A 25,869-nucleotide genomic window follows, 5' to 3' on the forward strand; every position below is an offset into this window, starting at 1 on the left:
TAATTGGCTGCCTCACTGATATATTGGGTTCCGCTCAAAGCGTTGAGCAGAAGGACAGGATGTCGAGCACTGTTTCATTTCTGGAGCTGTGGCGGCTCTAACTAGGAACCAAGCTTTTGCCTAGTCTTGACATCATTTTATCATTTAGCTCCGAGGAACCAGCGGCAGGGAGCACGCCACTAACCTTTTACTGCTTGTCACTGTTGAGGAGGAGCCCGCCGCCCTCAGCAATGGGAGAATCAATCCTCCACAAGCTTTTGTCACTTGTTAAATCTTCCCCCTCACATTACAAGCCTAATAGCCAGCCTGAGCATAGCGCCATGAAAGGAAGGAATGCAAAGGGGAGAGAGCTACCTCATCGTGGGAGCATGGCAACACCATTCAGCACCCAAGGGGTCTGCTTTTGCCTCTGCCTTCTCCCCTGAAACCCATTTTGGGTTGCCCCCCAAGTGAGGTTTTACTTTGTCTTTTTAAAAAATATTTATTTATTTATTTATTTATTCTTTATTGTTGCCCTTGTTGTAGTTAGTATTATTGTCATCGTTGTTGGATAGGACAGAGAGAAATGGAGAGAGGAGGGGAAGACAGAGAGGGGGAGAGAAAGATAGACACCTGCAGACCTGCTTCACCACTTGTGAAGTGACTCCCCTGCAGGTGGGGAGCCAGGGGTTCGAACCAGGATCCTTACGCTGGTCCTTGCACTTTGCGCCACGTGCGCTTAACCCACTGTGCTATCGCCCGACTCCCTACTTTGTCTTTATCACACAGAATTCTGGATACTGGCAAGGCAAGACCAAGCATGTCTCTTGTCTTTGTCATTTGACTGGTGGTTGGGCCGAGGTGAAGGGTCACCCAGTCTTTGCCTTGGCTTCCTCTTGGGTTCAAAGCAGGATAATAACCCCTCTTGAGATACCTCATTGGATGATTGTGAAGATAAAGTGAAATAAGCTACAGGGATGGTTTCGAAAAGACAGTAGTAAAAGTAATAACTGTGATTATAATAATGACACATCAAGAGCAAATCCACATACTTGTCAATTCTTTTTCTTTCTGCTTCCAGCTGTTTAGGTAAGTGGCTTACACCAAATGGGAAAGTCAATACCGTCTACAGCTGACCATGTGCTGCTGACCCCATGAAATCAGAGAACGGTTCCAAGCGCACTTGCGCTCTCTCGCTCGCTCTGTGTGTGTGTGTGTGTGTGTTTGTGTGTGTGTGTGTGTGCCTGTTTTCTTTCATATATCCCAAGCTACCCACAATTACACTTGTGTTCCAGAACCCCAAAGAAGGGTGCTATAGTATAGCAACTATTTCTTTCCCTCTCCCTTCCTGGGTATAGTAGGGTAGCTGGAAAGCTGATGAGCAATTGCAAAAAGTTAGATTATAAACCAGTGGGTTGTAGTCAGCTAAGGGCAGGAGACCCTAACAGGTGTGGGGGGACAGCATCAGAGCCTCAGGTCCAAGCTTGCTGGGAAGTCGTAAAGGATTTGCCATCACCCAGGAGGAATGTCACAGGTTCGGATAAGGATTCAGAGGTTTAATCGGCAAAGCTATTTAGGTCCCAGTGAGTCTAACTGTGAGAATTATTTTGAGCTTCACTCGGTTCTAGGAATGTTGGATTCACTAAGCTAGATGGCATTTGGCACCAGCAACCTGGTAAAGAGTGAGGACTTGCCTTGGAGGCCTCCTGGATTAGGGGAATTTGCAGAGCTCCAGAACCCAAGGCCAGCTACCAGCAGTTTTTGTGGGACACAGGCTCAGAACTCTAGTCTCTGAGGAATTTCCATTTAAAAGATCAATCTGTTTACCTTTTTTCCTTATGAAAACCGGCCCCAAATTAGAGTTATTCTGCACTTATCTCTGTCCACTTTGTCACCTTGTGGATGATTCTGCCTTGGGGTCTTCTTGTTGCACGTGCAGGTGTTAAGTCAGTGTGGACTGAACCCAAGGAGGATGGTACTTTGTTTTTGTCTAGCTGGGGGCGTATGTATAATTTCTCTGCTATGAAGGCAGACTTTTTCATCCAGAATGAGAGAGAGACCACAGCACCAGATCTTCCCCCAGCACACTGGCAGTCTCATGCGACACGAGGACTCGAATCTGTGCCATGTGCATGACAAAGCATTTAGCTTACCCATTAAACTACCTTTCAGTTCAGGAGCTTGCTATTTTTTTTAAAAAAGTTATTTATTTATTTGCCCTTTTGTTGCCCTTGTTGTTTTATTGTTGTAGTTATTGATGTCGTCATTGTTAGATAGGACAGAGAGAAATGGAGAGAGGAGGGGAAGACAGAGAAGAGGAGAGAAAGAGAGACACCTGCAGACCTGCTTCACCACCTGTGAAGCGACTCCCCTGCAGGTAGGGAGCCGGGGGCTTGAACCAGAATCTGTAGGCCGGTCCTTGCATTTCGTGCCACCTGCGCTTAACCCACTGAGCTACAGCCTGACTCCCTAGGAGCTTGCTATTTTGGAGGAAGGGGTGCAGTACCTTCTGTGTAGAGAGCCATTCTTGCCCAAGAGATATTGCCATGGATATTGCCACCTTCTGCACATCAGCATGCCACCACATTTGGGTAGTGCTTTCTCACTACTCTGACTTAGAGGAATCTGGATTTGGGTTTCTGTTGTAAATACTATTTTTAACTAGGCTGAACAAGACCTGGCTGAGGTGGTGATAACTTACGGATGTTAGATAGCCTGTGCAATGGTAATGAGATGTTTTCTCTGGAGCTGCCATGCAAGTGTGGGCAGCCCAGCCCCTCGGCCCTCAGACCCCAGCTGGGCCAGAAGCTCATAGGCCCGTTTGCTATGGAAAGGCCAGGTGGCTTCTTGGAATGCCTCTGTGCTAGCTACTAATGACTCAATGCCCCCACTTGTCATGTCTGTCTTTATTTATTGTTCATGCTAGCTACTAGTTACTAGAAAAAAATGACAGGTTTAAATTTACAACTCACAATTGCATCCATTCTTAACTTTGTGAAGCAATGATGTTATTATAGCAAAAGCATTTAATAATTGTGTTGCCAATAACAAGGAACTTCTGCCTGCCCATCCTTTGGCATGTGTCGTGCTCTGTGAAAAGTATTCAATATAATTAATAAGATGGATATGGAGAACAACTACTGAGATGTCCACTTTTCAGATTAATTCATCCATGACATAAACTTTTATCAAATGCAATTTCTAGGCACAGGGAATTGGGCAGTAACCTGAGTAGTGTGGAGTGAAGTTCAGGCCTTGATGAGGAAGTGGAACCTGCAGGGGTCACGTAGGATGCTCAGGGTGATCAGGCTTCTGAGGAGAGGCTGGAGATCAGTCCCCATCATCGCAAACCCTGAGCATCTCAGGACACCACACTTTCCACAAGGATCTCAGATGAGTCACTTGGTCTCCACTATGTAACACCTTATCCAAGGCTATGTCAGCACTTGAACCTTCCATTTATTCCCGCTGTTCTTTCAGTGGCTGATGGAGAGTCGAGTCTAGGCCTCTTGTTAAGCATCATATTCTCCACTTCTTAAATTGGGAGAACGCTAGCTAGAAGGCAAGTTGTGGAAGGGTTAGAAAATGTAATAATAGATGAAAGGGTTGAGTAAGAATGGGTTAAGTAAGGGTTCATATGCTGGGAAAATGGTATGCTGAAAAAATAGTGATGCTGATCCAATGAAAAGCAGCATCCAGGGAAGAGAGGAACATGGCTCATCCTAGAGAACAAGTCAGAAGGTAGCCCCCTGCCCCCACTGCCTGGGTAGATTAGCATTTGTCTGTTTCAACTGGGAAGTGAATCTCTAGCCCTTGCTCAGCTGTGTTGCCCCGGCCCCAGCCCCAGGCTCCTGTCATCCATCCTGACCCAGCAGGTTCTCAGGGGAGAGTGAAAGCCAAGGCATTACTTAATGTCTGGCATCTCTCCAGCCTTTGCCAAGACCTCCACCACTGCCGGTTTCTTTCCCCATCATGACTTGGTTATGTCCTTTTACAAGCCAATGAAATAAAATAAGTGGGTCCATTATACTTTCTAGCTGGCAGAAAACCAGGAATGAAGAACCAAAGAGCAAGACCCTCACGAATCGGCAGCACTGGTTATTGGATAGGAATGTCTCCCTTCAGAGAGGATGGGATGTGGAGTGGGAGAGAAGGACCAACGTGGAGACTACAGATCTCAAGTGAGGGACACCATTCCAGGCTCTGTTGCATCTTCTACCAAGTACCACAAAACTTCTGGTTTATCTGTCTTGGGGAAGGAGCAGGAGGACAGTTTGCTCAGCCTTCAGATAGAGGAAAGCTGCATTAAAAAAAAAATCCAGAAAGAGTAGATTTGGCTGCCTGCTAACTGCTGTTATTCCCTCCACAGCAGCGCATTCATGGGTGAAAGTGATTGGGAGATATGGTCCAGGGCTTTGTCCGACTTGTTTATATTGACACCATTTCCCCACATCTTCCAGAACCTGTCTTGTAGGTGAGAGTAACATAGCCAAATCTGACTTGGCTTTGTGTGGTGATCTGGTGGGTGCAAAGAATACGCTACATGTCTCCAGTTCCACCCCTCAGTGGCTGGACCCTCTGTGCAGCTGCTCCCCTAGAGAAATGTGACCTTTGCAAATGAACTTTTCCAAGGAAGACCCAGGAACCCTGGAATGGACTTTAATCCTAATCCTCCTCCTCTTCCTTCTCACTAAGGCTAAGCAGGTCAGTTCTCAGGAACCAGGCTCTGGATCAAAGTTGGGAAAGCAGACTCTGACAGACTTAAAACTTGGTCTGGTGTTGACTGTCTCTGTCCACAACTATTTCAGTCTTTGAAAACTTAACTTGTACACACAGAGACAGACTGATCTATCATTGGAAGACCCATCTTCCAAAGCCATTGGCTACTGTAGCCATTACTTGCAGAGCACCACTCTGTTCTAATCAAGGGGGTGGGGATGTAGTGTTGAGAGGTTCAGCAGCAGTCCCGGAGCTCGTACTCAACAACCCCATTATTTGCACTGGCTGTGGGGAAGATGAAAGTGTCTGTCTCCAACTCTGGAAGGCAGAGGCTGGGTCTGCATTCTCCACTGTATCCTAAAGACTTGATTAAATCTCTTCCATAGAGCAGGTGCTCCAGATACTGTTCGTTATAGGAACAACTGTTTCTTATATTTTCTAAGGCTTTAAGATATGCGTTGCTTTTGTAATCAGATGATATTCAAAATCTATAGTCTAAAGTAAGAGAAACAAATGAAGGGTAGATGGGGAGAGAGTTGGATAATAGTCTATAGAAAATACTAGATTTCAGCTGTTTTAAGACATCTTTCTTCCTTCTCTCTTTTTTTTTTCTTCCTGGAAAAAAGAAAGAAAGAGGGAAAGAAAGAAAAGGAAGGAGAGAAAGAAAGAAAGAAAGAAAAACATTCTGTTGTTCAATGAGGAAGAAAGAAACTCAGTCACATTCACTGCTGGGGATCTAACCCAAAGCCTCACTATGAAAGCATGCACTGAGCTACCTTCCTAGTAGCCTATGGGCTTTCTTGGGGGTAATGGGGCTTCTAAGAAAGTGACATAAAGGAGGCTGGGCAGTGACACACCTGGATTTAAGCTCCCACTCCCCACTTGCAAGGGGAAAGCTTCTTAAGCAGTAAAGCACATCTGGAGGTACTCTCCCTTTAATTGCTCTCTGTCCTACCAAAACACACAGAGAGAGAGAGAGAGAGAGAGAGAGAGAGAGAAATGACTTCCAGAATGGTGGATCTGTAGTCCAGGCACTGAGCCCCAGAGATAACTAGTAGCAAGAAAAGAGAAGGAAAAGAGGGGAAAATAAAAGGAAATGGCATAAAAAGAAAGCCAGTCCAACGTGTAGTGCTCTTCATGGGAATATTGTGTCCCATTCCAGGAGTCCCATTGTAGGAAGGACATTGAGAAGGTACACTGTATTAGAGGACATCTGAATGGGACTGAAAACAATACAATGGAAGAAACTGAAGAGCAGTTAGAGGAGAGTGGATGAAGGACAAGTAAGATGACTAAATTAGATCTCTTGTGTGCGGCCCACTGGTGATGAAGGTAGGACTGAACCCCTTGTCTGTAGGTAGCCATATGTGAGTTTACCAAGAGAAAGATGAATCTTAAAGAGGAAGAACTAGGCAGCCCTCAAGATGCCCAATACTTAAACAAGTCATCTTTATAGAAATTATTTTATGAAGTGATGAGTTGTGGCATCCCTTTCCCCCAGAAATAACCAGCCAGAATAGAATTGGCAGGGCTAGATAATGGCACCAGTGTGTTGGGTGGTCACTTTACAAGCCACGGGGGGGGGGGGGTCCTGCTTTTTGAAATGGCCCAAATCATCTCACTTCCAGAGAGTCCAACAAATAATATTTATAAGAATTTTTAAAATGAAATAATGTCTTCAAGCTCTCATCACTCTAGTAGATATTGGCTTAGTGACTAGTTATTTACCTCCATACTTGATGTGTGCTAGATAAGCAAGGGACAACAAAAAGATTTTTAAAAAAACACCTAAATCTTTTGAGATAATAGAAGGAACCCCTCCCTCCTAAAAGTGATTGAGAAAACCCCTTTCTTAGTGTCATGATGTAAAGCCAAAGGGAAAGCAGAGGTTTATTATTTTTTTTTAATGAAAAAATAGTTAAGCTGGACAAGAGCACAGCAATTATACCGAGTTAGGATGTCTCTTAATTCATTTGTTCTCTTTGGTAGGTGACTGAGCAAGTATTTCTGTATCTTTCAATTCCAGTCCCTTCTTTGGCTGGTACCCATTTCTTCTGTCTCTAGCAGGCCACCAGGGACTTTGCTCATGATAACACCTCTTTCCTTCCTCCTCCTCTGCCACCCTCAGTAAAACTTTGGAAACAGCCAGGGGTTCATCTAAACAAAGGCCTGCCTTCGTCCGCCCTCCTCTCCTTGTAGAGAAATCCCATTATCCAGGAGAGTGATTGTGAAACTCCAATCTATCTGCCACTGAGCAGTGGGCTTGCTCTCCCCTGCACTACCATCATGTCCCCTCATCTCTCTGCAGGGGGAAGGCAGATATCTATATATTAAAGCTTTAAGGATCTATAAATCTGAGTTGATTCTCTGCTGGTGACAGCCCAAGCTCTTTCCCACGGCGTCTGACATGATCTAATGGGCTGACAGTTGTTGGAGTGCTTCTCTGAAGCAAATGAAAGCGCTTCGTTAAGGGACACATGAAATGGTGGTGTTTGTTCCAGGCACCGTCATAAAGCTGGAGGATCATCTTCAAATTATCCAAGGGTTAATTGAAGATGGTTTCTGCTGTCCTGGCCTTTCTGCTTGAGAGGTGCTGGGATGCTCAGGGTAGGATTCATCTCCAGCTGTGTTCATTTTGCCTGGAAGCGTGGGGCTAATTGGGAACAGAAGGAATACTCAGGAGACAGGGAGAGGGGACAAGGGGTGGGGGAGGGTCTCACCAAGGTAGAGGAGTGACAAATATTTGCTTGTAGCAAAACAAGAGTGAAAACAAGAGAGACTCCTAATGAGAGCTTTGGGGGCATTTTGTGCTTTCATTTCTCAGGGGCCAGCAGTGTGGGTTGGTGTGATTAGTTGCCTTGCTACTTGGCACCAGACCAATCCCTCTTTTCAATATCAAGTTTCATAAGTGCAGAACACCAACAAATCATTATAAATCCTCTGGGACTGGTGTAGGCGGGTGGTGGTGAGAATTTTTTTTTTTCTTCAACTCCAATAAATCCATCTTTTCATCTCAGGTACATTTTTTCCTATTGTAAATAGAGAATGGCAAGGGATGGATTGTGTCTCGGAAACTTGCTGTATTGTTAATCTGTTATTAGGCAAAAGTCTTAACACCAGACTGGGTGCTCAGAGGCCTCATTGTGAGCTTGGGATGGAATTATGCATCATGAATAAAAACCTCTGTCAACATGCATTGGATTCAAAACATTAGAGCATATGGTATGTGATTATCTGTATTGTCAAGTGCAATAAAGTGAATTTGGATATAATAAAGAATGTAATATTTTAGAAATTTGGTAATAAACTAAGGAAAGGATGACAGCTGAGGCTCTTTAAGGCCCCAGACACAAATAAATTGAAGTTACTCGTCTCCACAGCCAAGCGGCCGAATGGTTACAACGGGCACCTCTGTGATTTTCAAGGTGAGGACAGGCTCTGCTGCCTCACAGTTGCCCTCCTTGGAGAACACTGAGCAGGAACTGGGTCTTGTGACTGACAACGGGAGGAAGTGCTGGCTCTTGGTGGAGACCTCTAAGCTGACCTGGAGGTGTTCCCCATCCTTGGCCCAGCTGAGGAAGGGTCTGGCTCTGATTGAGAGCAGCATTGTGCCAAGTGCCTGCCCAAACCATCCCAAGAACCTATTTGTTCAGATCTCCCCTCTCCACTGTTCTCCAGCTCCTTTGGCCCTGTTTAGTCAGTGAGGAAGCAGCTGCTCAACACAAGAATACCTACCATGCAGCTTCCCCTTGGAGGCAGCCATTCTCCCTTGGCGGGATCCCTCATCCCATGGGATCCAATAATTCAGTCAACACTGCACGGCAGTCTGAAGTAAGGAAACCAGATCCCAGAGGGGCATAAACACCTCAGCATCCAAATCAGGGATAACAGTGAGGCTAAGATCATGTGCATTATCTGGTTTAAGCTCTCTACAACCCCATGATGTTCTCTCCATTTTATGGATGAGGAGAAAAGGCCTAGAGAAACCTCAAACAGCCGGTAGTACTGGCACAGCAGCCCATATCTGAACCCAAAGCCCAGACTTGGTCTACTTATATCTTTTCCACTCACAACCCACAGATAGTAACCTTCATGTCATAGTCTCACCATAAGAAGCCTCTAATTTATGAAGTATCTAGAGCCTTAAAGGAAAGTTCCAGAAAATAATAGTAATAACAATAATGCAGCCAGGTAATTTTTCTCAATTCCCACTGGGCCTGGCAGAGGCTGGTGTGCATTACTATTGTTACTTTACTTACTTTGCCTTCGTGGGACTTCAGCAGTCCATGCCAGCTTTTTTTCAGATAGAATGAGAGATGCCATAGCACTCAAGCTTTCCTCAGTGTCATCTAATCCCCTGTGGTATGTTGAGCCGTAGTCATGAACATGGCAAAGCAGGCGCCCACTCAAGTAAGCTGTCTCGCAAGCCCTTGGTCTGTATTTGTTTGTGCTTTGAATTTCTCTTTAACTTTGATTTGTGTGTCCTGGCTCCAAATAGGTGAACTCATTCATCATCACTCTACTATTGTACTTTAGCCCTGCCCTTGCCTTCATCTGTGAAGGACTCTTAGCCCAGCTAAAGTTTACTGGTGAAGACTCGGGCAGACTGTTTGCTTTTCCTGACTATTTCATTCGTGTGTGTGTGTGTGTGTGTGTGTGTGTGTGTGTGTGTAATTTTTTAAAATTCTATATGAGAGAGAGAGTTGCACATGTGTGGGTGAGAGGGCATAAAGACAAAAGGAATATTGGGCAACAAGGTTTAAATCAGAAGCCTCAAGCATCCAAGCTCTGTGCTCTACCACTTGAGCTATTTCCCCAGCTTGCTTTCGTTTTTCTGACTCAGGGTTTCACTTTGATCTCTTGCTTTTCACTTTAGCCGTGGCCTTGATCCCTGGCTTCCAGGAAAGCCCAGGTGTGCTCTTGTCACCTGTGCCTGGCCCCTTCACCCTGACCTGCTGTTTCTTCTAGAGCTGTTGTCCAGTGCTGGTCTTGGGAGCTGCCCAGAAAAGCAAACTATTTCATTATTAAGCATGAGGAATTGAGAGTACCACCACCAGACCAGGCTAAAGCAATTTGGATGGCTGAGAAGAGAAGACATTTAGTCCATTTCATGCCTGAGTACCTCTGTAATTCCCAGAATAGGGTGGGCAGAGGTTTGAATAAATCCCTCTGGTCTAGGGATCGTATGACTCTGGTATCCATTGGAGATGACAGCAAGATGTGAGTCCGAATTCCCTTCCCAATCACATAGCTCTGGCGCTTCACAGTAGATCCTATTTGAGCCCATCCCACTAAATAAATCAGCATTTATTGAGAGCTAAATTATTGTCAGGTCTCAGCTGGCAGTCCACTTCGTTCCAAGCAATACTGGGTGTAAAATTCTGATGTAAGAACTACAAACTTGAACAGTGATGATAATAGGAATGTGCATTATCTCATTTAATCCTCACACAAGCCTTGTGAAGTCAGCATTTTTATTCCTGTTTTACAGGTAGAGATAAAGGGTCAAGGAAATTCATATCTTGCTCCTCGTCACACAGCCAGTCATGCAATGCAATCAGGATTTCAACCACATTCCTTGATCAAAATTTGACACTTCTTGGTGGCCCATGGAATCTCACTGGTCTGGTTTTTTTTTTTTTTTTTTTTTTTAATGTATTGCTCTTTCTTTGTCTTCTCACTCCAACCCTTTCACATAGGTCCTTCTGAATAGGACTCCACTGACAGTAGATGTTTGAACAATACACGTTGGACACCAAAGACCTTGGATCTGTCTCTTGAGTTTTTCCCCCAACATCCTCTTAGAACCTACAGAAGGGCTGAGTGAGAATAGACCACAAAGAACACGCCTGCCCTTGCTGTAAATTTCCCAGGCTGCCCACTGACAACCACCCCTCCTGCTGAAGAGCTGGAGAAATTGAACCGAAATGCTTCTAATGATCTGTGAATGTATTAATCCTACTTTCTGTTAATTAACAATATGATAAAACCGGCATTTCGTAAGTCGTCACTTAACACATGTTTTAGCAATTATGTACTTAGTGGTTTGGATTCAGAATGCTAATAGAATAAAATTTTAATGAAGATACAATGCTATGAAAAATTTATTGAGAAGAGTTCAAGTATCGTTGCCATAACATGTCAGGGACAGGGGTCTCTGTTTGAAGGGTGAACCTCTTCCCCAAACGCTTTCTAAGAACTCTGTACACTAAGCTGGGAGGACCTAGGAAATGCGGGAGTTGGCAGTCTTTATTTTGTTGAATATCTTACTCAAGGGCCACTTTTGGAGGGGAGGGGTCGACACCAGCTGGCAGTCAGTAAAGGCTCCTACTTCCATACTGTCTTCCAACTTTAATTTGTCTCTGTGACTTCAGAACTAAAATTCATGATATGTGACCACACTACAAAGGAAGAATCTCCAAGTCTTTTTTTTTTTTTCAATTGTGCAGGGGGAAAAATGCAGACTACACCATTCAAATTTTATATGTGTACTACCATGCTGCTATGTCATGATTTTTTATAAAACCAACATAAATAGGGTTGTAACAGGATATGTTTGAAATAAGCTATGTTTAGAATTGTATTAATTAGGGGGCCAGGCAGTAGCACACCAGTTAAGCGCACATAGTACAAAGTGCAAGGATCCCGGTTCAGGCCCCTGGCTCCCCACCTGCAGGGGAGTCGCTTCCTAGGCGGTGAAGCAGGTCTGCAGGTGTCTGTTTTTCTCTCCCCCTCTCTGTCTACCCCTCCTCTCTCCATTTCTCTCTGTCCTGTCCAACAACAACAGAAATTTTAAAAAAAAAGAATTGTATTAATTATTAAAATAGTGGCCTTAGTGAGCAGGCAATATGACTGAATATGCCTATGTTTTTCATTTCTTTCATTACTTCTTGACTTAACACTTTGTGATCCAGCTCTGAAAGTTGACTCTGAGTTTCATTTATTTTGATGCTTGTCCTAACTGGAAACACACCTCACAAGATACGCAGATCCCAGTGGAAGAAGCAAGTTTGCTCTTCTAACTAAATCACGATACAAATTTCTCAATTCCATTCTCCAATTATGCAAAGATTTTGTTGAAATTCAGCCTGTAAATTTCCATCTTCCCTGATGTCAATCAGTTTTCCATTCAGACTAATCAAGTGTTACATTTTTAACAAATAGGCTAAAAAAAAATCCACAGAAATGTCTATTTTTTAAAAAAAGAGGGCCCAAGGGTATGGCATAGCTATTTATACAACAGGTTTTAATGCCTCAGGCTCTGAGGCTGTGTTCCCCAGCACCACTATAAGCCAGAGCTGAGCTGTGCTCTCTTTAAAATATTTTTATATATTATCCACAGGGACCTGGGCTCAAGCTTCTGCAAGGAGGAAGCATCATGAACAGTGAAGCAGTGCTACATGTGTCACTCCTTTTTGTTTCTCTGTTACTTATCCTTTATCCAAAAAAAATAATAATTTTTATTTGTAAAACGGAAATACTGACAAGACCATAAGATAAGAGGGGTACAATTCCCACTACCTGAACTCTGTATCCCCTCCCCTCCCCTGATAGCTTTCCTATTCTTTAACCCTCTGGGAATATGGACCCAGGGTTGCAGAATTATGGGATACAGAATTGCTTCCAGAATTGCTGGCTTCTGTAATTGCTTCCCCGCTGAACATGGGTGTTGACAGGTTGATCCATACTCCCAGCCTGTCTCTCTCTTTCCCTAGTGGGGCAGAGTTCTGAGGAAGTGGGGCTCTAGGACACATTGGTGGGGTCATCTGCCCTGGGAAGTCAGGTTGGCATCATGGTAGCATCTGGAACCTGGTGGCTGAAAAAAGAGTTAACATATAGAGCCAAACAAATTATTGATTAATCATGAACCTAAAGGGTGGAATATTGCAGATGAAGATTTAGAGTCTCCATTTTGGAAATAGCTAGTAGGTCTATTTCAGGTATATTCCAAAGGGCCCATGACTTTATTAGTTTTTGCATTTTTTTTTTATCATGGCTGTTGGGAGTAGTGACACCCATTGACACCAATAACCCTGGTAGCAATTGTTGTTGTTGTTATTGTTGTTATTATTATGAGCTCTGCAGTTCTGTTTCAGAGTTTTAAGAGTATATAGATATGAGAACTTTTGTTGATGGCCCTGTTGCATTATTTTTAGCAACCAAACCACAGACCAGAAATATTTTCCAAACATTTGTTTGCTAAGTGCTTTCTCTACAGTACAAGTTGATGTTGAAAAGCAGGTTCTTTCTCATTTCCTTGGATACTGTGTCATGTGGACATGTGTGTATGTGTGGTGGGGCAGGGGGTGTACCTGGTGAGGAGTCTTGCCCAGGGTCAGAGAAGGGACAGCTTGCCGTTTTCTGACTTGTGCTTCCATTTTTTTTTTTAAATCTTCAGTTTGGGTTTTTTGTTTGTTTTTATTGTTTTGGTTTTTTTCTGCCATATCCTCTGACCCCCGACCTCATTGTAGAATTTTCCTTTCTCTCAGCCATCTGTAAATGCTCTCAGGACAAGTATCCATCTGGCAGATGGGAGGGCTTGGGCACTCAGACCATTCAGTATGAATATGAAATGTTAGTGAAGCTGGATTTATTTTTAGGTGAAAGTTTTAAATTAGTCATCATGCCTTTTCCCCCAATGTATGTCTTAACCCTAATGTACATCTGATTTTCAGACATACAAATGTGAGGGTGACATCTGAGACCTAACTCAATTCAGAGGGGTGAGGCCCGGGCATCAGCATTTCAAACACATTTTTTTCCTAAGTGATTCTGATGTAAAAATCGCTGTTGAGACTCACTGTTCCAGACCACTGCTTCTGAAATTTTAATTTGCATAAGTAGCACCTGGGGAATTTGTTTAAATGCAGATTTAAGTTGGAGGTCTGGAGTGGGGGCCTGAGGCTGCTTTTCCAAACACTTTTGGGGTACTTGGATGCTGCTGGATGGGGGTACACCCTGAGGTTAGCCTTTAGACTGTGCTGCCTGGATTCCCCACCCCACACCTTTGTCTTGGAAGCCCAGGAGCTGGGGACCCTAGGGCATTCCTCCACTCACCCCTGCAGAGTTGCCCTTGCAGACAGCCTGCCTGGGCTTCTGGTCTCAGCTTCTCAGAGAGATCTGGCCTCCAAATTAAGAGCAATCCCTTTAACAGTCAGAAAAAAAAAATAAGTAAATAAAATAAAATAGGCCAGCCCCTACCCCATGATACAGAAGTCTGTGTATCTTGTATAGAGGCAAGGAGATGGACAGACCCTTACCCCCAAACTCTAGGCAGGCTCTGGCAGCCTGGTCAGCTGGAGTCATGAAAATGCAATGTGTGCAGCAATGACCCTTTGCAGGGGGCCACACAGCAGGTACTGGCACTACAGGCATCCAGCCAGAACTATGTCAGTTGGGGCTATTCTGAAACCATACCTCATCAGTAAAAGTCATATAGTTAATGGTGGCACTAAAAATGGCTTCCAAGTAGTGGACACCTTTTGTTGTTCTTGTTGGATAGGACAGAAAGAAATAGAGAGGGAAGGAAAGATAGAAAGGGGGAGAGAAAGTGAGACACCGCAGCCCTGCTTCACCGCTTGTGAAGTGACTCCCCTGCAGGTGGCAAGTAGTGGATATTTTTGATGGAGATTTGGAACCTTCTCTCAGGCCAGTTCACCGAACTTGTTAGGGGGAGGCAGTTGGGCATCTTGAGACAGCTGCAGGGGAGATCCAGCTTCTCTTGAGTCTTCCTGTTACCTCGGGGTGAGAGGGGCACAGGGTTGTCTGTCCCTTCCTTGCAGAGCAGGTCTTGCTGTCTCTGCCTCACCTTCCCCTGTGTTCCCTCCATGCTCCTTTTCCAGAGGATGCCAGGGCACTGACTCAAGAACAGAGGCCCTAGGCGAGACTGTAGGTCCCTGGCTCTGGAGCAAATACAGAAGCCACAGGTGACCTGTCAGTGGTTGGGACAAAGGCCAGGAAGAGTCTGGCACCTGCATACCCCCCAAAAATATGCAAGCTAAAGTCTTCTTAAGATGCCATAATTGCCTGGGAATTTACCTTTCCCTGTCTTGAATCTTGTTCCCATTTTGATCATTGGCAAAGCACCATCCATAAATGCTCTTTGCCACATGTCAAGTGAATTTTAATGAGCAAGGCTCAAAGCAGACGATAGAGGTTAGCGTGTGGAGGTAGAGGTCAGGGTTGGGGAGAAACAGGTGGGATGTGGGAGAAGGTAGCTAGCTAATCCCTCACAAGTGTTCTCAAGCAACATTCCTGAATGTTGAGGTGGATTTTATTATTTCTGTGTCATAGAATGTACTTTGGGGTCAGATTGGTTGAATAAACTGCTCAGAGTCACATTGCCGGAGTCAGAATTAAGAGTGCAAAGGTAGATTGAAACTCTTTACCTTCCAGGATACAAGCTGTGCATGGATGGGGTTAGAAGGTGTGTGTATGGGGGGGGGGTGGTATTAGAAAATATGATTCAAAGCTCCCCACCACCACCACCCCCACACTCATAGGAAAGAGCTCCCTGGCTGTGCCCATCCTCCCTGAGCTCAGAAAGCCCCAGGGTTCAGCTGCCTTGAAGGACGCGCCCCTGCCAGCCGCGCCTGCCTGCCCAAGCCGCCCCAGGCTCTGTGGCTTCCCGGCAGCCGAGGAGACAGCGCGTCCCTGTGCCCTTGCTCCAGCTGCGCACACGACCTCAGCCGCCTCCACCCCGCTGGGCCCACGCTGCAGTCCTGGCACCTTCTGCCGGGGTCCTGATCCGAGCCAGTTGTCTAGCGATTTAATTTGGTGAATTTACCACTGCGTCCCAGAGTTTATATTGGCACTTAACAGCAGTAATATGTGTCTCTCTTGCCAAGAACCAACTATTTTCCTGACCAAGATGGAAAAGCACGCACAAAAAAATAGGTTTGTGAACTAATCTGCTGCCCTGACAAGTGTCATTCACAGAATCACTGCTATGGAGCACACTCGGAATGAAATGAGGTTGGGGTTGGCTGGCCTGGATCACAGGTGCTTTTTCCTCCCTCACTTAACAAGAGTCTGGAATGAGACTCCCTTTCCCTGCAGCCGCAGACACTTTCAAATCATACTATCAGTATTCGTGGCAGATTTCTGTCTTAGAAAAATGATTTGAGGATGGTTGGAGGTCTCTCTTTCTCTCTTGTTCATTGTCCCATCATCCTCTCTGAATCTCTTTTTCTTCCCACCACCCCCTTTATCCTTTCTAACTTCCCTCCCTTCTTAGGGTTTTTATTTTTTTAGACAGCACTGCATCCCACCCCATATACATGCACTCCACCATACATACACAGAAAGAAGTTCACAGACCCAGTCAATTAAAAAAAAGTTTCCTATACTTATTGTTAAAAAAAGGGGGGTGTCAGGCAGCAATGCTGCGGGTTAAGCTCACGTGGCGCAAAGTGCAAGGACCAGTGGAAGGATCCTGGTTTGAACCCCTGTCTTCCCACCTGTAGGGGAGTCGCTTCAGAGGTGGTGAAGCAGGTCTGCAGGTGTCTGTCTTTCCCCCTCTCTGTCTTCCCCTCCTCTCTCCATTTCTCTCTGTCCTATCCAACAACGAACGACATCAACAACAGTAATAACCACAAGGCTACAACAACAAGGGCAACAAAAGGGGGGAAAAATGGCCTCCAGGAGCAGTGGATTCATGGTGCAGGCACCGAGCCCCAGCAATAACCCTGGAGGCAAAAAAAAACAAAAACAAAAACAAAAAACCCTCACTGCCTGAATGCCTGTTTGAAATTCTAAAGTATAGTGTAATTGCTTTCACATAAGGATTTGATTACAGTAAATCATCAGTACCCCTGAGTGGAAGCAGAATCAGTGTGAACAGGTCCTTTCTGGCCCTGGAAAGTGAGGCTTCATCTTTGCCCCTAGCCCCTCAACCGCCATGGCCAAGAGCTGCCGGGGGTGGGGGCTTGCTATAAGGTCTAGCTTTAGATCAGAGACTTCTTCAGACTGTGCTGGTTTTCCCATGCATGTGAGAAGAAAGCCTAAAGAGTCTTTCCCCAAAAAAGATCTAGATTCCTTTTTATCAAATGGTCTCTACTTGGGACATCCTGAGTCTGGAAGCAGGCAGACTGGCAGACATTGAAGAACTGGTTAAAATATACATTCCTTGACCTGCCAATGCCCATGTCCAGTGAAGAAGCAACTACAGAAGCCAGAACTTCCACCTTCTGCACCCCCTAAATAATTTTAGTCCATTTCTCAGAGGGATAAATGTTAGAGGAAAATGACCAAAGGGCTCTGAACTCCAATTCCATCAGGGCCTTGAGAGAGAAGAGGAAAAACAGAGGAACACTCAGGTGTGATTTAAAAAGGGAGAGAAAGCAGGACCATAGAAAAAAAAATGGAGATATATACATGGAGAGAGAGAGATAGTTATAGAAATTATATAGTCAACTCATATCTATAATCTTAGGAGAACTAATGTAGTTTCCAATGGAGGGAATAGGAACACAGAACTCTGGTGGTGGGAAAGATGTGGAATTATACCCATTAGCTTTTAATTTTGTTAATATTAAACCACAAATATATATATATATATTCCTGAGGGCCAGCTGGTAGCACACCCAGTCCATATTCAGGGACCTGGGTTCTAGCCCCTGGTCCCCACCTACAGGTGAGAAAGCTTCACAAGTGGTAAAGCTGGACTGAAGGTGTCTCTCTCCCTATTTTCCCATCCCTCCCAGTTTCTCTCTTTCCTATCACATAAAAATAAATGGGGGCAGACAAGAACAGCCTCAGGAGTAGTGGATTCTTTTTTTTTTTTTAAATTATTTATTCCCTTTTGTTGCCCTTGTTGTTTTATTGTTGTAGTTATTATTGTTGTCGTTGTTGTTGGATAGGACAGAGAGAAATGGAGAGAGGAGGGGAAGACAGAGAGGGAGAAAGACACCTTGCAGACCTGCTTCACCACTTGTGCAGGTAGGAGGGAGCCGGGGGCTCGAACTGGGATCCTTATGCTGGTCCTTGTGCTTTGCGCCACATGCACTTAACGTGCTGTACTACCACCCGACTTCCAGGAGTAGTGTATTGTATGCAAGCATAGACCCTCAGCTATAACCCTGGTAGCAAATAAATAAATGAATAAGTAAGTAAATAAATGAAGATGTAAAAAAAAAAAAAAGCAGATTCCTGCATACCACACCCCAGCATCTACAATAGGAGGCAGGCAGGGCCCAAGAATCTGCATTTTCACAAGCTCTTCCCCACCAGGAGAACCACCCAGGGAAACACTATGTCCCAACTAAGTGTGGTGGGGGGGTCTCTGTAAATGGTGGCCTCTTTTTTTTTTGGGGGGGGGGAAACTACTTGTAACTAAAGCTCTAATGAAATAATGAAACATTTGCTGGTTCACGGCCAGCTCCTGACTTTTTAGAAGGTGGATGCTCATATTTCAAGGTCAGGTGTTGACTAGAGCATCCTCGGGCTGGAAAAAAGAAAGGAAAGCACCTTTCCAGTTGAGAAATTGGCTCCCCTCTGGCAAATGCCGCCAACGTAGCTTAATATTAATTTAGGGAATTCAGTCTTGTGCAGTTCCTCTATGTTAGATTGGAAATCTGATAGTGCTGTTTCTGTTATCTGATTCCCCCACTCACCTGAGAGTGCTTCCCTCCCCATCTGTGACTACCCCACCCCCCAAAGGTGGCTGGAGAGACGCAGGTGCGAGCTGGCTCACCAAGTCACTTTCCCCCTCCTGATTAAGTGGTGTGTGGGAATAAAGGAGACCCGTGTCGATTTGCACTGATCTATGCCTTGGCTGCGTGCAAGCCACTTGTAATTCCCCACAGCTCCAACCAGCTCTGCAAGGCAGAAAGAAATATGACTAGGCAAGTTGAGAAAATAAATTAAACTAAGTGTCAACTTTTCTTGTTTCTCTCCTCATTATTAAGAGATGGAACGGGGCTCGTTTATCAAGCAGGGGGAGAAATTAATTGACACGGCTTTAATATCATGATGTCTGGCGTGTCTGGTCACATTCCTTCTTTTTTTTTTTTTTTTTTTTGGAAAAGCATTTTATTATAGTTTACAGCAACCAGCTGCCAAACTACTGGTGTAAACGAGGGAGCAGGTGCATGAGTGATGCCACAGTGGAGGGGCTGCAGTGCCACCCTGAAGAGGACATGGCAGGAAGGAAGGCTGAATGAGAAAGGGGACCCCAAAGGTCACTTATTGGCTTGGGGTCAGGGAACAAAAAAGGGCTGCACTGAAAGCGGGTATGTGCAGACTCCCCAAATCTATCACAGACTTGTTTGTTGGTGATAGAAGGCAGGAACAAACTTCTGCCTCCATGGCTCCCACCCCTGCCTGCCTGTCTTTGTTCTGTCCAGCCTGAGGCTGACCCATGTCCATCCTGGGTCAGTATGCCTGTCTCCATTCTTTGTTCTCAGTAAGGCCTGGGAAGTGACTGCTTCTTTGTTTATCCTTCCAGGGCAGATGACTCATTTGAGAGCTGCTGCATAAGTTCTCTTGCCTCGTGCTTGGCCACCTGCCTGGTCCAGGCACCTGTCCCATGCCCCTCCTAGGTTAGGAGATCCTCTAGTTGTTTTCTTTTATAAAACGTCACCTTTGCTGTGTATCTCTGCTAAACCTCAACAGCATACTCCTTGCTGCTTTTGTTGGCATGTTTAGATACACCAGGTTGCTGGAGAAGCCACCCTTGAGGGGAAGTAGGTGAGTGCATCTTCCCACACCCTTTCCTCACCCTCCTTCTCTTGTTGTTAGGATGCTTGGAGTGGGGGGGGGGGAGGGCAGAGGGGACTACTGCCCCTTGTGTAAGATGCTTGCAGGATAACATGATAGGGCTGAGTTCTAGAGCCAGTTTTCAGGACACTTAGAATCCAGGACACCTAGGCTTGGAGCAACCCACCTTCATAGGCAGGAAACGAGCTGAGCTGGAAAGAGCTGTGTTCCTTGCTGAGTCTCAACTCATCTGTAAAGTGGGAACCTGGCCGCATGAGGGGAAGTGTGAAGATCTGCTTTGTCCTGTTAGAATGATTGTCTGAGTGTGGGCTGACAATAAATAACCACCTTTGGGGTGTCAGACATGAACATGAACTGAAGGAACCCCACCTCTGGCTAGGTGAGAAGTAGCACTGTCACTGCCTAGGTGTGAAATCAGACACAGTAGAACTGCACCTCTACCTCTCCTAACCCAGCACCTAATGTTCCGAAGGTGCTGAGGAAAGTAGGATGGCCCCTCAGTCTGAACTTTGTAATGTCCAGGTAACCAACGGGTGGTGTGCAGTGAATGCCCCAAAGTGGCCATCAAAAGCCAGAAGCTTGCTGTTTCTTTTAGAAAAGCACCTTTGTTTCTGTTTTATTTTCTGGGAACAGATCAGTCTTGTGAATGGTGCCTTTCAAGGGCAAACCCAGGTCATGTGAAGCCACCTGCCCTGCCTTCCACCCATGTGTGTGGCTCATTTCTGTTCTCGCCACATGGGCTCAGGATTTCTGCAACCAGGGTTCCAGGAAAACCCTTCAAGGGTACTGAACCCCATCTGCCAAGCCTGCTGTAACCCACAGAAAGAGCCCAGAAGTCTTCTGTGTTGGGAGCGGGGAGTCACTTGTCGCTAACAGACACACAGCTAAGTGGAGACTGCCTCTGTGGTGAAGCACAGAGCTCACCTACTTCATGGCCCTGGCTCTCCCCCTCTCTGAGCCGATCGACCTCCAGACCCATCTCTGAATGCTCACTGGTCCAAGGAAGTTCTGGCCACACGTCACCAGGGACTAGTCATTTGATGATGGCAGGCAGCTGAGCACAATGACGATGGCTGAGCTTGCCTTTGCCTCTCACAGGGTTGCCATAGGGACCAAGTAGGATGGTGTATGGGAAGCATCATATATTTAATTTTGTATTGATTTAGTGTTGGCTTACAGTAAGATTTTAGGAATAGTGTTTCACATGTATATATTACACTTATAGATGTGTGTACATGCATATGCATATATCTGTATATTTTACACACTCATCACCAAAGCTATAGAAAAGTGTTTGAAACCAAAATGTATATTCCCCATGCCCAGACCCACTGAATTGTTAGCAAGGCAGGGAAGTTGGCAAAAGTTAAACACATACTTGATGGGCCCGATGATGATGCACCTAGTAGAGTGCACATGTTACAAAGGGAGAACTTCACAGCAAAGCAGTGCTGTAGGCATCTCTCTTTCTCTCCCCCCTGAAATTATATGTGTGTGTGTGTGATATATGTTTTATTTATACATATATATTAAAACATAGACTTGAGATGCATACCTTAAACTCCGTAGAGGATACTCCAAATAAATTTGGGAATCCAGGGGTTTCTCTTTCATTTTCTCCTTATTAACTTAGCGTGCCAACTCATGGCTTGCATTGCTTCTCACTGGTGATGAATTAGGCATTATGCAATTGCTTGTTAGTGTGCACCAACATATATAAGAGAATGTATTATTTTTTGAGACTATGAGGAGACTGTTTTGGTTTTTCCCTCTCTGATCTAAAAATAATTCTTCATAAGTTAACTGTGAGATGTTCCTCAGTGACTAGAGCAGGTCATTTTAATTTGGTTGTATCTTTTTTTTTCAGGTGTGTGTGTGTATGTGTGTGTGTGTGTTTTACAGCTTTGCATTATTCAGATGAATATTCAGTTTTGTTCATTTGAATAAAAGAGGGAAAAGAGATTTCACTGTTAAATGCTTAACTCTTAAATAGAGCCTACTTGTTAGTTTCCAATAATAGCTTCATTCAGGAGGATGCTGTGGAATTTCATTTTTAAATTTGTCTTGTCAACAGCTACCCTATTTATGTCTGTTTTTAAGTCCTGGGGTTGTTGTTGTTGGGGGGGTGTTTACCTTCTACCGCCTACTTGTCCTTGGTTTTGTTGGCTCTGCAGCCCTGCAAATGCTGTGGGGAGGGGGAAGGGGGCTTCATGTGAGGCTGGGAAAGTGTCATTTTGCTGATGACAGGTCAAAACAGTTTCTATGGTGAACTTATCTGCCATTTTGGTCCTTTGACACTTCTTCCCCCCAATCTCCAGTCTCTAGGGTCCTCTCTGTTCGGAATGACTGTTTGAGAGAATTTAAATGTCTGGCTCCAAGCTAGTGGAGCTCTTTAGGACCAAGGAAGCTTAGAAGCTGAGCAAGGGTATTTATGAAGTCTCCCCAAAGGACATTAATGAAGGTAGAACCCTGGAAGACATCCAGCTCCATTCCAGTTCAACCCATTGTTTTTTGAGGTCCAGAGAGGTGAAAGAACTCATCAGGGGTGCATAAGCCTTTATGAGATAAGGCCTGACTTTTGAGTGAAGATGATGGTGTGTTTCTTTTACTCAATTACTATATCTGTCTTTAATTTTATTTATTTATTGTCACTGGGATTTCAATTGCCTACATAATTCCATCACTCTCACCGAGGACTCTTGTTTTTTTCCTTCCCCTCTTCCTTTCTTTATCTCTCTTTTTTTCCCCCCAGGTAGAAGGTAAGAGACAAATAGGGAGAGAGAAAAATAAAGAGGAGAGACACCACATCACCACGCCACCACTTGTGAAACCTCCCCTTTGAGCAGTACTTCCATACAGTAGCTGGGGCACAAACTCCTCCTGTTCCTTGCAGATAGTGAAGTAGACACTCTACCAGGAAAATTATTATCCAGGCCTTGATGGGCTTTTCTGTGGAAATTTTTATCAACTGCTGGGATTTGGAAAAAAAAAAAAATAGAAGGGAAGTCATCAATCTATCCTATCCCTTCTCGGGAGGATTCAACTTTTCTTGGGTCATGTGTAGAGCACGGCTGTTACAGACTCTGATACCAGGAAAATAGTAGGCCAAGTGCACTGAACCAAACACAAAAGGGCAAATACTGTGAACTTGCACTTGGGTGAGGCACCTAGGACAGGCAAATTCATAGAGACAGAAAGTACACAAGAGATTAGCAGGAGCTGAGACAGAGTGTGTATGCATGGAGTTTTCCCACATGAGGGCTACAGAGTTTGAGTTTGGCATGAAGAAGAGGTTCTGGCAGTGGATGGGAGCTGTGTGATTGACCTTCATGCCTCTGTTATACCTTTTAAAATGACCAAAATGGTCAGTTTCATGTTATATACTTGGTATCCAACAAAACAGTTCACTTTAGTCACACAAGTCCGATGAGTCACCAGTTAAGCAGTTTCTCCAGATGAAGAATTAACTTCAGAGAATAAGACTTGGATGTCAAAAAGGAATATATACCTCCCAAATTTCTGACTCTATTGTCCTTCACTCTTCAGTTTAATTTACTTGGGGGTGGAGAGGGGGTGCATACTAATTTGTTATAGAAAATAATGCACCTGTGAGACTAAAGTGATTGTGCATTAAGGAATAACACTGACTGATAATTAAATGTTTCATTGCTTCCTTGATTTCTCCAAACAGAATAAATAACTATTCTAGGCATAATCAAGTTTGTTTCCTCTGTTCAGGCCAAACAGACAAGGATGTTGAGATGATATAGATCTTTAAAATACTGCAAATGAGTCTTGACACTGCTGAATTGTTATGTATTCAAGGAGCACAGACTTGAAATCCAGGCTATCTCCTTTGATCAGGAAAATCATTTTTGTGATACTCAGATTTTGAGTCCTGTGGGGTTAGGAAAGGGACCTGCAGGGAGAATATCAGAGTCAGAATTTGAAATGATATGGTGAGTCCTGCCCCCAGTCTTCCAATGCTGCAGTCTGCATTTAAATTCCTGTCTGAGTTCTATCACACCGTTTCCTGTTCCTGAGCGGCAGCACCGACGGGAAATAGTGTCAGTACTGAGTTGTGAACGGTATGGAGTTCAGTGATCTGCACAGTGACCTGGGAAAGAGTGGGTTACAGTGGGAAGGCTGCTTCCATGGCATCTTCATGTGGACTCGTCCCCTCTGTGTCACAGCTCCCCTTCTCCTGTTCCAGCTGGAGCACATATCACCAGATGTGATGCCAGCCCTAAGCCCAGAATGATCTCCTTGAGATGCTTAACTTATATTTGTAAAAGCCCCTTGTCCAAATTGGGTCACATGCACAGAGGTCAAGGAGCTAATAATCACAATTCTTTTTTTTTTAATACTTTCTTTTTCTTTTTCTTTTTTTTTAATTGAGAGAGATAGACACATAGAGAGGAAAAGAAACCAGAGCACTGCTTACCTCTGACTTTTTTTTTCTTTTTGCTTCCAGGGTTATTGCTGGGGCTTGGTGCAAATCCACTGCTCCTGGAGGCTGTTTTTTCCCTTTTGTCGCCTTTTTTTTAAAATCATTATTGTGGTCATTATTATTGTTGTTATTGATGTCGTTGTTGGATAGGACAGAGAGAAACCGAGAAAGACAGAGGGGGAGAGAAAGACAGACATCTGCAGACCTGCTTCACTATCTGTGAAGCGACCACCCCCTGCAGTTGGGGAGCCATGGGCTCAAACTGGGATCCTTATGCTGGTCCTTTGGTTTGCACCATGTGCACTACTGCCCAACCCCCAGTGATCACAATTCTACATACAGATTCCTGGGCCCTCTGTCCTGCCACTTGCTCTCCCCTGAGGACTTTTTGAAGGGTGCAGCATATTGATCCACTCAAAGGATAACTTGGATAGAGGTCCAGGACGGTGGATGAGAAGACGGATGCAGGTCGCCTTCTATGTGCTGGGGTCTGAGAGGGAAGCCCCTGCCTGAATGAGAGATTGAACTGGTGGTTTTCAGGCCCCTGTTAAAGTTGGGTGTGGGCAGTCAGTGAACACAACAAAATCCAAAGAGAAATAGCTTAGTGGTATCTCTGGATGTGAACTGTATGACTCTCTGACTCTGCTCATAATAAATCAAATCAAAAGCCAATGAACTGGAAGATGAAAGGTGGTTCATAGCTCTCTCTATAGGTATCAATAGTGAGGTAGTAGAAACTGGGTGAGTTTTTTTTTTAAACTGGTCCTCTTTTCAAATGAAACATAATAATGTCTGAGGACTCAACTTCTTCCAGCTGACTTCAGGAGGAGCCTGCCAGCAGAGAACCCCTGCAGCACACCTCATGTTCTCCTTGTTGCTCAGATGACACTCAGCCTCGACTGTCTGAGATGGTCTGTGCGGCACAGACTGGGCAGTCAGCTCCTGTGACAGGTGCATAGTAATAACTTAAATGTCACCATAAGATTGTGGTTGCTGTAAGGTGCTGTGGTGGTTCTGGCCCTCTGTTGTACTATAGATGATTTGAGAGCAGTGAGTAGTCTTTCTCCCTCTTTGCCAGAGTTGTCTTCTGGACCCTTGAGGAGCTGTGACTTAGCAGCTCAGTGTAGGAGCTACTTGTGTTCTCTATGTTCCTAAAAGATGGTGCTGTCAGAGGGGGAGAAGGGAGAAGCAGAAGGACTGGAGAGATTTCTCTCCGCCGTGGGTTGCTGAGATCCCAAGTAAACAGAAATGTTTGAAAGAATGCAGTTATATTTTTAACTCACGGACAGGAAACACTAATTAGCAAAATACAGGAACCTGATCCGCTCTGATTGTCATCTTCCTAGCAAGTGTGTGTCTGGCTCTTTGTTTAGCCACATTTGTGTCTTTGGGGAGGAGAGTGTCTTGTCCAGTTCAAGCTAGTCTTAACTACAAGGTTCCATAGCCTTGGTTGACTAATAAACAAGAGGAATGTATTTCTGGAGGCTGGAAGATCAAGATCAAGGAGAGGATTCTATCCCTGATTTATGAGCAGCTATCAGGATCCTGGTTGTGGCCTCACATGGCAAAGAGCAGAAAAAGCCAACAAACTCTGGTGCCTTGTATGAGTGTGCTCATCTCACTCATAATAACTTTCATCCTTATGACCTAAATGCTTTCCAAATACCCCACTGCTTACTGCTGTCCCGTGGAGGGGTTAGGATTTCAGCAATTTGAATGGAGTGGAAGGGGGTGAGGGGTAAATAATCAGTCCATAACCGAGAGCCTCGTGACTCAGGATTGGGGTGCGCACTTCTAAGTCTCCCCATCTTAACCTGCAGGTGCAAAGTTCCTGGCTTCCCAGGGTGACACAGGTCAGATGCAGAGTCAGAGCTGGGTCCCAGGCCTGCTGCCTCCCCAGCAGGGTGTCTGCACCCGCTGTGCATGTTCCTTCCTGGTGGCAGCACTGACAGCTGTGTTTTATTCGAGGTGGGGTGCCATCCTCTGAGTGGATCCACATGTGA

General features: G+C 44.9%; 1 protein-coding gene across 7 annotated transcripts in view; it reads left to right on the forward strand.

Annotated features, from left to right (window-relative positions):
- MSI2 (musashi RNA binding protein 2) overlaps nt 1–25,869 on the forward strand; it is a 434,263-nt gene that overhangs the window by 336,230 nt on the left and 72,164 nt on the right. The window lies entirely within an intron of this gene.

Source organism: Erinaceus europaeus, chromosome 12 (assembly GCF_950295315.1).
Source record: "Erinaceus europaeus chromosome 12, mEriEur2.1, whole genome shotgun sequence".
Lineage (NCBI taxonomy): Eukaryota > Metazoa > Chordata > Mammalia > Eulipotyphla > Erinaceidae > Erinaceus > Erinaceus europaeus.